At 39.1% G+C, this 12,420-nt stretch overlaps 1 protein-coding gene across 19 annotated transcripts in view; it reads right to left on the bottom strand.

The window, feature by feature from the left end:
• LOC109316110 overlaps nucleotides 1–12,420 on the bottom strand; it is a 396,050-nt gene that overhangs the window by 365,266 nt on the left and 18,364 nt on the right. The gene's annotated exons all lie outside the window — the stretch shown is intronic.

The raw sequence follows: 12,420 nt of genomic DNA, 5'->3' as shown, positions 1-12,420 counted from the left end.
GAGGCATCAAGGGCACTGTTAATGACCTGTCATTGCAAGGGTCAGGAAGAAATTTGTTAATATAAGCTGAGGAGCCCAGGCAGAGAACCACCCTGTAGGTCTTGCTTTCATATTAGAGAAGAGGGTCACAGTGTAACAGTTTATAGCAGCAGGACAGATGGGACCTTTTTGGCAGGTGTGCCATGAGTTAACCCTGCCCCTTCCCTGACAAAGATCCCTTTCCCTTACCCAATATGCTTTCTGCTGCCTGTCCTGTAGCTCCCTCATCAAGCTGCTGCTCTGCTTTCTGCTCCCTGCCCTATGTTCCCTGCCTGATCCGAAGCATTTCTTTCTGCTCCCTGCCCTATGTGTCACTGAGCTTCCTGTCCCCGTCCTGATTCTGCTACATACCACATGCAGAGGTTGCCCATACCACTTGTGACACCTGTGCCACAGATTGACCACCCCACCCTTGTTTAGAAAATCATGTGTGTTTAATGAGCACTGTCTTTTGGCTATCACTACCTTAAATAACATTAAGGAGAAGACACTCAGGAGTAAGCTAGCTTGTTGACAAGAGTTCAGATTGGTAACAGCAAAAAAATTTAGTAGAATTTAGATGTGAAATTTTATTTTAAACAACAGCAGAACCCACAATATACCCTGTAGGCCGCTAAGCATAACATCATTCACCAGCTCCTGTTTATATTTTTGAGCTCTTTTGTTCCCTTTATTACTGATCTGATCTATTCTTGTGAGAAGAGGGGTATCCAAATATACAGCACCCTGTTTTTATGACCTGAGAATACAAGCACATCAGCAGTATACTTACTTGATTCCTTGGGCAGTGCTCATATTAATGTGTTAGCTGCAGTTCCAAGAACTTGTATTTCAGACTCCAGGAACATAGCCTTACTTAGGGCTGTACTTTAGGATACATTGACCTGACTACCAAAGATTTAAGCGCTGCATTTAATTGGAGCTTCTGAGTTTATCTTATCCTTTGCTGTTAACTCTCCTGGAAAGACTGACTAGTTTACCAAACAAGCTGCAGGCAACAAGGCTATGAAATCATACCACATTTAAAAGGTAAAACACCTTCTTTTATTCTCTGGGGATGAAGGATAATATTATGTTTATTTAGCAGGATTCAGATGTCTTGCCTTTACATTTGGACTTGTCTTTACATGCAGACTGTAAGGAGGAACAGAATATTTACAGGTTACTTTTGTATAACAAAAAAAAAAAAAAATCTCATATGAAAAAATAATTCCCTACCAGCAGGTCTTAAGTGGAAAGGTGAGACAAGCCAATGTATTGTGAATGCACAGGCCTGTGAGGAAACCCCAGACACAAAGTCCAGCAAAATCATCTTTCTATCTGTTTTTTAGTGGTTTCTCTGTTTGTTAGGCTTTGCTTTTTTTGTTTTGTTTTTTAAAGTAGGCCCATGTCCTGCAAAAATTTATGTACATCCTTAATTTTCAACCTATGATTCTTGCCACTGCACAGGAGTACTCATATGATTAACTTTAAAGTAGTTTATGTATATTAAGACTTGAAGCCCTAAGTTAATTTAAAAGCAGCAATAATAAACTACTCCTGTTCACCTGTGCCAAGTGGAAAACCTTGAAACTGAAGTTCTCCATCGACACCCTACCCTACCTTCTCCCATCCACAAGGGAGGTACAAAAAAGGTAACAACAGTGAAAGAGGAAGACTACAATATACAAACCAACAGTGTTGATAAACATTCACAAAAATAAAAGGTTAGCTCTAAGAAAAACAAACATCTTTTGGCACCAAAATATAATGTTTGTGTAGTTTCAGCTAACAAGAAACCTTAATTTAATTCATTTTAATGTTTTGCATTCATGTTCTTTAAGCTTTCCACTAAAAGTAAGCTTTAAGTTGGAAACAATTAGGCATGATGACCAAATACAGTCTAGTCACTAAATTTGGTGCTACTTTTTTTTAAACCAGGAAGATGTGCTATTTGCATTTAATTATATAAAATACATTTATTCCAACTGTTATTTTTTATATTTCATCACATTAAAATGAATGACATTTCTGTATACACTATATTTAAACCTATGTCAAGCTACATTTGGATGAAAGCCAACTAGAATCAAATTTAAAATGCAGAAGACCAGCATTTTTTAAAAGTTTATTATTATAACTAGAATCATGATAAATATTCTGTGTGTATAATTTTATCTGTCCAAACAGATTTATTAAAACAAAGAAAATTACTTTATTTAGTCAATTAGACCAATTTATTCTGGTCACTTAGAAGTTTTAAAATTAGTAGATTTCAAACTCTGAAATCTAGTTATTATTCAGTTGGTAAGAGAAAGATATCAAACTTCCTTGTCTTTTACAACATCCTATCAAATTTTTCAACACAAAAGCAGTTACTGGAGCATGTCTACATGTGCATTACATTTAGTACCTCCAACATGAGGGACTAAATACATGCACATTAGGCTGCTCTAATGCATACGACTGAATGTCCATGTTTAAGTGACGCTTAATATGCAGTAGCCCGTTTTACTGGGCCTTAGCATAAAACTGCACGGTTTTTTATGTGATACTTTAAAACGCAGTAAAATAAGCTACTGTGTATTAAAGTGCACGTGTAAACACTCCCACTGTCAAAAGCCAATTTAATCGCATCAAAAAAACACAGGTTCCATGCACTTAAGACTTCCCCCAGTTACAGTGTTTAAATTTCAGCAGCCAACAACCTTGCATATCATGCATTTAACTTAATGGTTAACTGATCTATTCTAATATATAGACTACAGTAAATGTAACCTTACAATGGACTGTTCATTTCAAATTGAATTTCAAATATTGTGAAAAAACTAAATTTAATAAAAGGCCCAACTTATAAAAAAATCTAATTAAAAAAAGTATATCAATCATTTTTATCCATTCTCACCACAAAAGATACAGGAATCAAAGCATTATGGGAGAGGTATTAACACTCATGAGAAATGTCCAGTAATACTACCTCTACTGCTATCAGATGGCTGAAAAAAACAAAACAAAACAAAGCAAAACAATGCCTGGTATACTGCTCAAGAAGATAATATCACAACTAAAGGCCTCAGCACTTCCTCATAAAAACAATTTCACATATGTATAACATGCCACAGCCACACACCTCTTCCCACTGTGAATTGAAAGCCTGACTACAATTCCACTCACTGATATGAATTCAGACATGTTAATCTTTGTCTTACTACTCATGAAGATGGATCTCTCATTTATGCTAACATAAGACAAAAAACCCCTATTTTGCCTGTTCAGGCAGAGCAGTAAAGTGTTAAAAACAACAACAAATGTCCTGGCCTGTGAAAATAGAAAATGGCTGCCTTTTTTTTTTCTTTTTTTTTTTTTCTTTTTTTAATCTTTTTCCTTTTTTAAGGGGGGGAGGGGGGGAGTTCCTTGTATAATTTTCTAAAAAGGGGACATTTTCTTCAATTGCTAGTGAAGGAAAAACATTCCATTTAAAGAATGAAGAAAAATGGCAAAAAGCGCAACAATGGCAATTTAAGAGAGGAGACGAAAAGAAGAAGAGAGAGATTGACTTACACCTTTGTAATTTCATTCCAGAGACAACTTGGGATAGGCATTAGGGAGTACAGGACATGCAGGAGGTAGAAGGTGGAGCATGGGAGGGATTCAGACCCCTAAAAGTAAATTTTATTTAAAATTTTAATTCAAGCATGTTAAGATATGCTTTTTCAGATAAATTGCATTCTTTGCTCCAGTTTTACAATTTTCCAGACAATTCACAATATCCTTCACACCTAACAAAAGTATGAATCCCTCCACTCCTGTTAACTCAAGCTTAACAGGAGAGCTGCAACCATAATAATAAATGTATGGCATCTTGATTTCTGTCGCATCACAACTGTGTTAATATCAAAGGGTTCTGCCTAGATTCAACATGATAACACTAAAACATGATTTCCGACAGTATACTTCCATCTAAACGTAGCTCTTTGCACAGATTTGTTCATTTCAGGCAAAACAAAATTGCAAAATGGAAACACTTTACCACATAATCAAACAGTGCAGTATATCTGAATCCAAAAGTCCATAACTAGTGGTGAAAGTAAGAACGCTTACTCAGAAACTACAGTAGTGCATGTGATATAAAATTCAAATAGAACAAAATAATAATACATGGCACTATGATCAAAACCACAGAAACACTTATAGTTTGCACTTTGTCAGAACTGTATCAGCTGGATCACCAGTCTATAAACAAATTTCCCCACACGCACTTTCATCTTAACTGGATAGAGAAATGAAGACAGCTCATAAAATGATCACTTAACATTTCCACGCCTCGTCACAGAACTCAAACTAAAAAAAATGTCATTCTCTAAACCAACTTCTCTCTTAGTGAGCAAAACCTTTTAAACATGGCTGTGACTATTAGGAATAAAGCATCTTTGATTTTCAACAAAAAAAGTGTAATTCTTTACTTTTAACATCCAGCAAATGGTATTTTTGCACAAGCCAAACTCCAGCGCACTCTCATTGTTGGACTGGATGCAGCACGTAAAACATTTGATTCTACCTACCTATGCTAAGACCCATTATGTAAGCTCAGATGTTATTGTTCTATGTGAAAAAGCTCTGGGTTTCCTTTTTTCCTTTCAGCATCACTTCAATGGTCCTGCACAGAGGGGTTTCTATACAGCTATCAGAAGCTGTCAACCTCCCTGAAATCCCCCTCCTTTACAAGATCACTTCTAAACGGGAAAGGGCAGTAAGCTGCAATGCAATCCATCACGTTCTCTAATGAGAATGTTGAACACCTCCATTTCCTTTGCAGAGGCCTGCAACACAGAGAATCTTGAAGTACGCAAGTTACGCTGGAACCTGAGCATCCCAGGGCTCAGCAGGGATATGAGATTGTGACGTTCGTCCAGCCCAACCTTATCAAAATGGAAAGAGTAAAACAAATATAGATAAACTATTCTTCTAAAATGTGTCATGCAAAAAAACCAAAACAAACAAAATGGCAGGGAGGAGGGGAGCTTCATAAACTAACAACTTGTATCCGGGCTACCAGAAAACAAATTTGGCTACGCTAGATGCCAGGCTCTGTCCCCTCACCCCACCCATTTTATTTCAGTTTACTAGATATAGGGATGAATACAAGAAGCACAACACAGATTGGATAAGCTCTGGTATGCAGTACAGTTTATTACAGGCTAGTCTGACTTTGCTGTTCACTACAAACACAGGACAAACATTTGTTTAAAAAGATTCAGAACATGAATGTAGGAATTTGCAAGCCACATAGCCATCTCACTGTACCTGCCCCCCCTATTTAAGCAGCTAAAGAACCTCACACCTCCCCCTATTTAAGCATGGTGATGTCCAATTTCTGTTAACTCTTATTACACATCAGTCACTGGTCTGTTTTAAGCATACTGCTTTAACAGACCTCTACCAACACCATCCTTAGAAGCATTTATGAATGATTTAGGATCAAAGTTACAGTCATAGCAGCTCAAGACTGAGGTCTCCTGCACCTTCTCAGCTGTATTAACATTTGTATCCCTGGTCTACTGGAAATCCTTGCATAGTAGAATCCTCTCAAATTGCTTCTTTAGGCAGCTGGATTAGGGACAAGTTTCTCTATACAGTATACCATAGCAAAGAAAGTCTTTGGGTCTCTGTAAGGGGCAGCGTGTGCATGTGTGTTGATATGGGCAAGATGGCCTCAGTTATTCTGGCCTTGTGCTCAGCACATGGCGAGCAGGACCCGTATCTGGGGAAAAATACCTAAAACTCTATAGCCTCACTGGCCAGGGGAAGCAGAGGAGTCTTCATGCTGATGGGTTGGGAGAGAGACTGCGGTGTGGCACTCCTTGACTGGACAAGGCCAGAGTGATGTCATGCAAAGCGATATAAGGAGAGGTAGGCTGGTTTGGAGGAGAAGCTGCTAGCAGCTGCTGAAGAGTGACATCTTCTCCAAGCAAGGAGGAGTTGCAGATAGCAAAAAGGGAAGCTCAGGTAGAGGGGAGAGAGAGGGAGAGTTGTCCCAGTGTCTGGGAACTCCTCTCCCCCTTTTCTCCCCCCCCCCCCTTTTTTTTCCTCTTTTTTGAGCTTTTAAGAGATTAATATGGGGGAAAGAGTGTTGGTTCCTTGGGTTTGCTTGTCAGGATTTAAGCCTGGCAACTTTCACAATGTTGGAATCTAGGAGTTCCTAATCTGGCAAATTTGGGGCTGGGGTTGAGGCTTACAACTTCCTGCTCCCAGTGCAGCTGTAACCCAAATCATCTGCAGCCCAGGCCTAGAGGTTAGGCTTCATCTTTCCCCCTTGTTCTTTGGATAGTCTTTGTTTTAGTTGGCTGTGTGGTTGGGCCAGCTGTAGCCATTAATCAACCTGGTTCCTTTGGAGTTTTTCCTGCAGTTTTCATTGTAGCAGGCCACATAACCCAGCCCAGAAGTGTGGGGTACGTTTGTGCTGCCTGAAGGTGCAGTCACTCCCCACACACGGGTACAGCCTCTCTGTGGAAGCAAAGATTGCCACACCACTATTCCTCCGAGAGCACCGAGGGGCCCCTTGCACTGCCAAAGGACCTGCACTCAAGCAGCTTCCCCTGGCACAGTACAATCTACAGACTATGCTGTGTAGTTTACTAGTAGTGTTTCACATGGCATTTGGTGTTTTCTTCTGTTTTCTGGATTAAATCTGTTTCGGTTACACTGCTTGAGGAAGGGGTTTTTGTTTATGCACAACACTACAGTAATTAATTTAGTACTCCCAGATTTCTGGGTGGGGGCTCAAGCTAAAGTAAATAAATTTAGTACCCCAAAAATCAAACCCAGCCCTTGTGCTGCTGGCTGATGCCTGACACAAGAGTTAAATCTTGTTGGGGCAAACATGCTGATCAAGCCTCCTATTCCTAGCATCTAACAAAGCAGGCTGTTGCCTAAAAAACCTTATGCCTCTCTGAACTAGTCTCTATATATGCAGCCCTGGCCTGCCTGCTTCTTATCTTTATATAATCTACTTGTACACCTTGTTGTGTTATCTTCTCTAACTGGAACTTACCCATTCATTTGTTTAGCTTTAAAAAGAACCAGAGTTCCTGGGCTCAATTTGCTCAGAGCCTCTGGTCACATTCTCTTAATTGTCTTCCCCAGACAGAAATAGGTATGTAAACCAATGTCAGTGATTCTCAACCAGGGTGCCATAGTACCCTGGTTTGCCTTCAAGTGTGCTGTAGGATGGCACACAATATTAGCACTGTTCGTTTTACAAACATGACTCACAAGATAAACCCCACAATTTCAAATAGAAATCAATAGCTGTAGTCTTTCTGAATTCTTTGCAACAGAAAAACTGCTCTGTAGGTAAAAAAAGAGGGAAAATTAAAAGCTGGCATTTTCCAAGGCATGCCTCAAGTCTATCCACAGGTGCCTTGAGACTAAAAAAAGGTTGAGAAACACTGCCCTATGTAAGCCTTAGTACTCTACGTATTAAAAAAGTTGTTGTTTTCTCTTGTGAAAAACCTCAGGTGCTAAACCCGACCCAAATGGCAACCTTGGGGAATCACAGAAAAGCAAGAGTGGAAATTCTAGTCACTTTGTTAAGGAATCTTTCTGAATATTCCAATGGTCTCTTTCTTTTTGTCCCAGACCTCACATCACAATCCAGTTCCTTATCAGGAATTCAACCCTTAAAAAAATTGCAAGATTGGCTCTTCAACCTTCAGTCGATTAAAAAAAAAAAAATCTTCTGTTTTCCCTCCACTTTCTATGCTCTGTTCAAGAATCTCCCTCTTTCACCGGTTTAATTTTTATGTAGCATGTAGAATGCCTCATATATATATATGCTACATAAAAATTAAACCAGTATATAGATCCATCTCGATATATAGATATAGAAAGAGAGAGTGCGATTCATACTTACTGTAAACATAGAGATTAACAAAAACTATCCAGCGCCTCAAAACCAGCCATTGGCAGAAATAAAGCTACTTTCTATCTTCCTTTTTTGCTGGTACACACTGAAACACTACTTAAAAACCTTCTCCTGTTATCCTCTATGTTTCCAGAGTGTTTCATCACCGCCAGTATTTTTAACTGACTTAATTCTCCCACTCAGGATGTTTTATTAATTTGACTCCTGGTACCATGTGTGGATCAATAAACATGTAAAAACAAAAAGTGGAATCCAAAGGTCTGCTTCATTAACTGCGAGTTAAAACTTATCATGAACCTCTGCATGACATTAAAACTAGTTCCTTGATGCCAGTCTCCACAATCAAATCAGGTTCTAGAGGTGATAAGACACATGGATGATGATGTTATTATGAGAGGGGTGATGATGATTAAGAGGGGGAAAGAACAAAACAAAAAAAAAAGTTGCATACTTCTGTGCTTACCATACAGAACACTACAACTGTGTGAATCACTGAGTTGGAGGAATACATGTGGAACTTGTAGAATAAAGCCAAATCAAGTCAGTAAACAAAGTTTACATACACATATACATAAATGAAGTTCAGGACAAAACTATAAATCTTCAAAGTGGGTCAAGAAATAAAATTTAGCACCGTGGGTGTTTTTAAAAGAATAGAAAAGAAATAGAATTTACATTATCTGGACAGAATTCAGTTGTTCCTGAAAGGGCCCCTGAAACTGCTTAATAGTACCCAGCAGGAAACAGAAAAAGAATCGACAGCCCATAAACCTGCATGAGTAGACCAAATCAGGAGCATCTGTTATTAATTCTATTTTTAAGCTATTTTATAAAAAGGTGTGGGTCAGAACCTAAAATACTTGGTAATTCAGGACAGGGAGACCCACCTGCCCAGATAAAATTATTTCTAGGACTTTGCCAGGGGTATTGTTGAAAAAAAATGTATGTTTTACCCAATCCCAGGCACTTGCCAGGCAAAAAAAACCCCAACTAAATACTTTACATAACAGTCTGCTGTTCTTCACATGCTAAAAAGTCCACCTCCGACACCAAGACTTAAACAACTTTTACTGCTCGAGTGACGATTCTCCAAAGACTGTATGTGAACTGTAATACCGTGTCAGTTTGTCTTATCTTTTCAATGTGCTGCCAATAGCCTCCCAACATTTATTTAGAGTAAACATGCATAGTATGCACTTGATTTTCATGTAGCTAACTCACCGTCACCTATGAAGCCTCCCCTCTCCATTTAAGAAAAGTAGCTTTCTTTTGTAGTGAACTTGTCCCATAAAATTATCATCGTTACTGACAGTTCCTGATCACAGTTATGACACAGTTACTAATGTGGGTGACATATCCAAGCCATCTTAAGCACCTGGAATGGTTCAATCAGCATTTCCACAAGAATATCCTTTGAATTAGATGGAAAGACCAGTGCACCAATGCCAGCATTCTCTCTGCAGCAAATATAGCCAGCATTGAGACAAAGATCATGAAACATCAACTTTGCTGGACTGGCCAATGTGTGTGGATAGCTGACACTTGTCTCCCGAAGCAAATCCTCTTCTCTCAACTTAGTCATGGTAAGAGGACCCACAGAGGAAGCACTATAAGGACACCCTGAAAGCATACCTCAAGAAGGGTGGCATCAACCCTACAACTAGGGAAGTGCTGGCTGGTAACACGTCTCAGTGGTGCTGCACCATACATCAAGCTACAGCCCATTTCGAAGAGAAGTATCCTGGTCAAGAAGCCAAGAAATGGCAAAGGAAGGAAAGTGCACAACATCCTGGCCAACAGTTATGCCCCTCCCCACAAGAGACCACTTGTCGTATCTGTGGAAAACTTTACAGAGAACAGATTGGACTCTTTACACACATTAAAACTCACCAGTATCCCCCCACACACCCAACAGACATCCTCACACCAAGGGGTAGCCAATATATAGTTGTAGACAAAGGTCTCATGAACTTGCTTCATATGGAAAAGACCTGAAGGAAGCAATATGCATGCATGACAGACTACTAGAGGTCACCTGACTATTTAACCTGCTGGCTCAAAGATCAAGCATAGAAACAGGTCAGAGACACTGACCAGAGGATGTTTTCATCCTGTTCAAAGAGGAACAATTCACAAATGTAGAAGGACTGTGGAGTCCTCCCTCCCAGGGTACTTACACCTGACTTCATCTCCTGTTTCCCCTGTCCCCCCCTACTTCCCCTCCTTGCCATTCCATTTAATTTTACCTACCTCTTTCCTTCTTACCTCCCTCCACTTCCTCTCTCCTCTAACCTTTCCCCTCCCTTCCATCTCTACCTTACATCTCAGGACTAGTAGGAATGTGGCAACATCATACATTCATGGAGAAAATAATGGAAGCAGCTGAGCAAAATGAGACTGAGATGGAGATAACATTCTCCAACAACTTCTTTGGAATGGAAATGGGTATTAAAAAAACCATTATCCTAACAAGGAATTTCAACAAAACTATTGATCCTTTAACCCCGCGCCCCTTCTACCCTCCCAAAAAGCATAGACTCTGAACTGGGGCCTGGTAGACACAGGGATTTACAAATCCCTTTGCCAGGAGCCATAGACTTTCAAACTTTCACTCTACCCATTTAGATTACTTTTAATTTCTCATAACCAAATTAAGTTTGTAAACTGTGGTATGCTGGTGAATCATATGAATGTCAGTCCAAAACTTCTGCTCCCAGAAGCACAGATGTTATCTTGCTGCTCATAGTCACCACCCTGCAGCCATAAACTGGAGGGATTTTATAAAACCTATCATCTCCAAAGTACCAATGATATGGTAAACAGCAAAAGCTTGTAGCAGACTCCTCAAGGGAAAAAGTAAAAATTAGAAAAAAACAAAATTACCTTCAACTTTAAAATTTAAAAAATTAGACTAAGTCTAAAGAATCCACAACTGCAATAAAATCCTGGTACAAATTTAATACAATCAAACATATTCTATATGCAAAAAGCATAATTTTCTACCTTTTATCTTAAACAAGATTATGGAATCAGGGGAAAAAGAAGGCTATAGACCAACAAAAAGGAGTAAAACGCTTTCAATACATGATGTTCAAACAAACATTAAAAAAAAACAATTCTAATTATTTTGTTCCACACTATAATAACCGCAATCTCCTTTTGGGTTTCGTTGCCCTGCATCTCACAAACCAAGAAGGAACTCCTGGAAGGACCTCTGTTTGGCCTTGAGTGGAAAAAAACCTAACTGTGAAAGAAATGAGACACGGTAAACCTCCAGGCAGTGATGGATTTTCAAATGAGTTTTATAAAAAAAAAAAAGTCAGCCCAAGTATCCCCACAGGCTCTTTGGTATGTTCAATGAGGCCAAAAGGAGCAATGCCTTACCTCCCACAATGCAAGAGGCAATTATATGAATTATATGCATTATAACCAAGCCAGAGAATGAGCCCATTGACTGCTAAAGTTCCAGGCCTGTTGTGCTAATAAACCATGACAAAATTTTTGCCAAAGCCTTTTCCTGTAAGCTGGAAAAAAATATTATTCAAATTGTTCAAATAAGCCAGGTAAGGAGTTACTAAGTCTAGGCATTGGTCAGACAACCTCAGCCAACTCATCAATATAACTGCAGTTTCATAGTACTGAAGGGACATAAAAAAAACCCCAACCCTTTAGTATCACTGCTAGATGCTAGAAAACTCTTCAAGTCCAGGTATAAACATTACACGTTTATCAGTATAAGCAATCAGAAATTGGTCTATACCCATAAGAGAACAGAAGTTCAGCACACACAAATTGGTTTAAAAATGGTGGAACCCAGTTTAAGATTCTAACCCCCCATGAAAGGGAGGATGTGCATTATGTTTGCTGCTGATCTAAATGACGCCACTTACAGAAAAACTCTTAACTTAGATCAATTCCTCCTCAGGCTTTTTGAAAATCTGTACTTAGCCCAATAAGGTAATATGTCCTTTGAACACACAAATATAGAAGCCTGTCACACTGTACCTGCTGCACTTCAACCTAGCACTGGCACTGCTGGCATAAGCAAATAAGGGTTGTGTGGATGTAACAGCTATTCAGAGTGGTTATACAGAACTACATTGCATGTGTATAATACACTGGTCCCTAGGTCACAATAGTCATCTTCCAAGTTTTATTGAAAAGGCTGGGTGCTTGGCCATATATAAGATTAGTTGGAACAAGTCTCAGGTATTAGACTATCTGAATATATGTACTGGGCCTTGTTTAGTCAGTGGGATTTCCAGTGGCAGCCACTGACATTAAAATATTTATGACTTCTAATCCACTGTAATTTAAAACAAATGGGAAACTGTCTCCCTTGGCCTCTGGGGAAGAATAAACAAGCTAAAAAATGCATATCCAGATTACTTTGTGTGTTCAAGGGACTCACACAGCAAATATCCTAACACTGTTTTCAGAAAGCAAATGATATCCTTAACCACTTTTATGGGGAATTA

This window comes from Crocodylus porosus, unplaced genomic scaffold (genome assembly GCF_001723895.1).
Source record: "Crocodylus porosus isolate Cpor-Errol unplaced genomic scaffold, CroPor_comp1, whole genome shotgun sequence".
Lineage (NCBI taxonomy): Eukaryota > Metazoa > Chordata > Crocodylia > Crocodylidae > Crocodylus > Crocodylus porosus.
Note: the sequence above shows the minus strand (reverse complement) of the source record. Positions and strands in the feature narration are given on the sequence as shown.